Raw genomic sequence first — 5,000 nt, forward strand, 5'->3', positions numbered from 1 at the left:
TTCTGCAGTCTGGGACTGCATGAGCAGGTCACATATTGCTGACCAAAGTGACTCCGAACTGTATTTTACTACAACTCAATATTGCAGTAGCGTTGGTGCAAATTAACTGTACACGAACGTTTTAGTTACAATCATAATTTTATTATTTTTTGACCACACAGATCATTACTGAAACGCCTGCAGTTGTACAGTTAATGAAATGCAATTACACTGAGAAAACAATCCCAGATGCGTTTTATCACTACCAGACATCCTCAGTTTAATAATCAGATAATAAGCCTTCAATGTAGCGTTATACAAAGTATTCGTGTCTTAGAGAGATGGATGCCTCTGCTCCACAGTCGATTGCTAAACGGTTTTTGCGATAATGCATGCTAAGTCATGCCGTCCCTGTTTGCCAAGGTGAGGATGAAGCAGTGAGATTTAATTGGCATTTGACTGTCAAGCATGTGCCGCCCTGTAGTTCTGAAATTATCTCCTGTAGCTGGCGTTAAGGTTTCAGCACGCGCCAGTCTTGAACATTAACCAACTCAACCAATTACACACACACTCACCTCCAGTGTTAACGCGAGATGCTTGCGCTGTAATCTTAACAGATCAAATTCAGTTACAAAAAAGACAGGTCACTGGGTGTAATATTGTGCCCTTCGACATTCGTTTGATTTCAATGCACTTTTAATTGTTTCATTTCATCCCGAAGTATTTGAGTCTCTCTCTCTCTCTCTCTCTCTTTGTCTTTGAACTCTTGGATTAACATCAGGTGTGAATACAATCGCTTTGTCAGAAATCCGTTTCTAAATGGCGTAGTCGCCTTGTACTTCCAGAGAACTGCACTAATATTCAGCAGGATTTAACAGCTTTGTCTTGACACAAATACTTAAGAAATGGGTAATATTTCCACGCCCAGTAAAGTGATACAGAAAGGATCACTTTTGGCCTTCACACCAAACAACCCAGTTGTGGTGCAGCGGGCACTGAGCTAGCAGGAGTTTGCAGTCCTGCCTGAATACCACGTGCAGTAACAGATGCTTCGGCGCGGTGACACGTGGACCGCGGAGCCGGGAGTGTGACTGGCTTTCTACAAGCTGCTCTGGTGTAGATGCGACCGGCGCAGCCGCTGCCAGTCCCTTCCTCTCAGCCGAGAGAGAAACCCCGTGCTCCGCAGCCATAATGAGCCTTATGGCCTTACGCGAAAGACAGGGCGGAATGGCCGCCTGAAACCGGGTCACACTTTAGGCAGTATGAATAATTCAGCTCGCTGACGCTGCAAGGTTCGCACTGGGTTCTGTCCCACATTAGCCATACTAGCACAAGTAACAGCATATTGTCTCCGGTGCCGTTTTGTCTGTAGCTGGTAAGCACAGGGAGAAGAGTTACTGAGAGCTAGCTGTGAAACGGAGCTTGCGGCACTAATGTTAAAAGTCTGTTGACCTGAACAGTGTACTGCGAGCTGCGTCTCTTTTTTAGGGGTGGTCGCGTTAGTTTAGCGAGCACTTGCAAGGCCAAGACTGGGTGCAGGCATTGAGCCGTTTCCCTCAGAAACGGTTCAGGAGAGATTATTAATTAAATACCTCGCTTGCGACAAGCACGCTTGAGTTCAAGTGGAGACTTCCAGCTCTGCCTTTCTCCAGCAGAGTACCAGCGGCGTTATAATACATCAGGGCATGTGTGTTTTCCTTCGGCGTGGGTGAAAGCGACTCTGTTAAATCTCCTAAAAACACAAAAGGATCTAGAGTCTTCAGACTCCTTGTTTGATGATGGTGATGGTAGGCTTGGTAGAGGATGTGAGGTGCAAATAATGTGCAAATAACGTAATGAAATTTCCTAGTCATTATACGATAATGGCATGTGTATACCATAACGTTCTCATGTCAGTAGCACGAGCACGTGATAATATTCTCACGCAAATTGCACGAGTATATGATAATCTTATGTCAATGACATAAGTATACGATAATCAATACCACGAGTATATGATAATATTCTCATGTCATTAGCATGAGTATACAATAATAAATACCACGTGTATATGATAATATCCTCAAATCAATAGCTCGAGTATGTCATGTCAACAACAATATGATAATCTCATTTCAGATCGAGTATACGATAATACTGTATTCTCTTTACAGTAGATGAGTATACAGTAATATCATTTTAATAGCAATTATACAATAAGTATACAATAATCAATAGTCAAAAGCACACTTATAGCATACTTAATAGTCAATTAAGTATACAATAATCAATAGTCAAAAGCACTAGTACATCATAATCTTATTTCAATAGCATGACTAAACGATAATCGTCTCTGGCACTGGCACAAGTATATGATAATATTCAAGTATATGATGATATCAAGAGTATACGATAACATTCTGACATCAATAGCACGAGTAGGTTACAACAGTCTCATGTCAAAAGCACATGTATATGATACTCTTCTCAGGTCAATACCATGAGCATACGAGAATGTTCTCATGTCAGTAGCATGGGTATACAATAATATTCTCATGTTAATAGTATGTGATAATCTCCTCATGTCTAGCACGAGCACGGGCACGTGGTAACATTATTATGTCAGTACCACGAGTATACGATAATGACGTGTCAATAACACGAGTATACAGTAAGATTTTTTTTTTAATAGCATGACTATACCGAAATCTCATTTCAATAGCACGAGTTAACGATGATATTCTCATTTCAATAGCACGGGTATGCGATATTCTCATGTCAACAGCAGGTGTATACTATAATCTTTTCATTTCAATAGCGAGCACCAAGCAACAGTTGCGGGATAGCTCCGGGCGGTTTCTTTTTTACATTTCAAAACGAAAACAAAAACATGACAATATTATCTTTATGCAAGAACACAGTGCAGTGATACTTTGTAGAGCGTATGCCAGCCGCTGTCACCGCATACTTCCTCTGGGAGCGTTCACGCCTTTTCAAACTGCGCAGCGCGCTGCTGTACGTACTTGCGCACGGAGAAACGCGCACCACGACTGAAGTGCACACTACTTTTCAAACCGCACGCTTACGTTGAAAAACTTTTTTTGCGACGAGCGCCGTGAAACAGCACAATTCTTCCTCTACCACTGACCAAACCAGTTTTCGAGCACCCCGAGCAATACAACACGAAAGAAAGATTACCATAACAGAGAAGGTGAACAAGAGAGGTGGAACGGGTGAAAAAAGTTTATTGGCAGTATTGTTCTTTCAGACTTTCTCTCAGTGTAGATTTGTCGTACTCTCGCTGTCTAGTACTTACCGCCCACCCGTTTCGCTATTTCCAGCGTGCAACGTGGCAAGCCTAACGTTTAAAAAGCTTCCGTGGGAACGATCTTCTTACTCTTTCACTGAGCGTGTATTATAAGATGAGTTTATTGATTGGTTGGGGCAAAAGATATTGCTCGAGTCAACACTTTATCACTGATCAGAGATGAGGTTTTAAGGAGTGTTTTGGAGTAGCAACAAAGTTCAAGATCAAGCTAACACACACTCGTCCGAGGTCAGCTCGAATGTTGCACTGTCATAGTTCCATGGCCCACGAAGATAACACAAAATTATCTCTTATAAAGGACTATTTAAGAAATAAATGAAACCATGAAGTCACACTTTTACCTGTTAGAAAGGATAAACCTTGATAAGATCTTTGAAATGCATGGAAATATCAAGAAAAAAGCTCAATAAATGCTTGGTAAAAAGGAAAAGAATAAAGAAAAACACTCTTGAGGACGATGGTTTTCATTCTTGTGCACGCACTAACATCGTGACCTTGAGGGAGCCATCCTCAGACCTTTCCTCATTCATCCAGCATGCATTCATCATCTCTCCACACACTTTTCGGAGCTCCGCAGAGGTTCCCTGGGTCTGCTGCAGACAGGTGTGGGAGTTGGGCAGACGGCCCATCCGACGGGCAGCAAAGGAGAGAAGCTACTCAGGGGGGCTAAGTGCTTTCAGAGTCATACTTCCCCCCACAAGGCTACCCTGTTCTATCACGTAATCCAACCATGGCTTTTGTGCCTGTGTATGTGTGTGTGTGTGTGTGTGTGTGTGTCTGAGCAGGTGCATGGGAGGCTATACGTCAGGTGGCAGGTTGGCAGAGTGCATGAGCGTTTTGTTATCAAGATACATGCGCAGGGCGTAATAAGTGGAACGCCGGGCTCACCTCGCGGCCGACTATGCTTAAACACGGCTGCTTTGTTCTGGCCCAAAGATGTTTCCGTGCCTCCTTCCCCTGTAATGGCCAGTGCTCCGTGACCAGACCGCGTCTGTGGCAAACAATTATGGCCGAGATGTGAGAGAAGAACGCAGACGCCAGGGCACGCCGTGCCTCAGAGGTCATCATGTCCTGAGAGACAGAACAGATTTTACTACCGGGGAGATACAAGCGCACTTGCAAGGCCCCGCTCTGTGGGCCCTCTAGACGCTTTAACTGGACATTGCGCAGCTGTTCATTTCTGCGAGAGACAGAGTGAGAGAGAGAGAGAGAGAAAGAGAGAGAGAGAGAGAGAGAGAGCAGGAAAAGGATTAAAAACAAGGCTCCCCTCTCCAAGGGCTGCGGCTATAAATGGACACAAAGCTGCGGCTCTTCAACCTCGTCTTATCACCACCATATAAGTTCATTCCTCTTCTGTAGCCATTAGCACAAAAGCATCACTCTGCCCTCTTACATAATCAGAAACATGGGGCAGCCTCAGCTTCTCTTTAAACAGCATAGGAATCTTCAGACGCAGAGAACTGTATCACACTGGAGATCTATCAAATCAGAGTAGTGATGTGGGGTCAGGTTTTTGGGGCATTCCATATATAAATTAATTTTATGATGGTGTAGAGCATCTGTTCTGAGATCGGCGCCATGCTGAACTTTGAAGCTATGGGTTATAGTTTTTTTTATCCACCACTATTTTAATAACATGGTCTAGTTTCAGTTGAGCCATTTTCAGATGAACTGAAATATCGATTAGAATGAGTTTGATTCATACCGTTTGTTG

The sequence above is a fragment of the Electrophorus electricus genome, chromosome 18, assembly GCF_041902795.1.
Source record: "Electrophorus electricus isolate QZ-2024a chromosome 18, ASM4190279v1, whole genome shotgun sequence".
NCBI lineage: Eukaryota > Metazoa > Chordata > Actinopteri > Gymnotiformes > Gymnotidae > Electrophorus > Electrophorus electricus.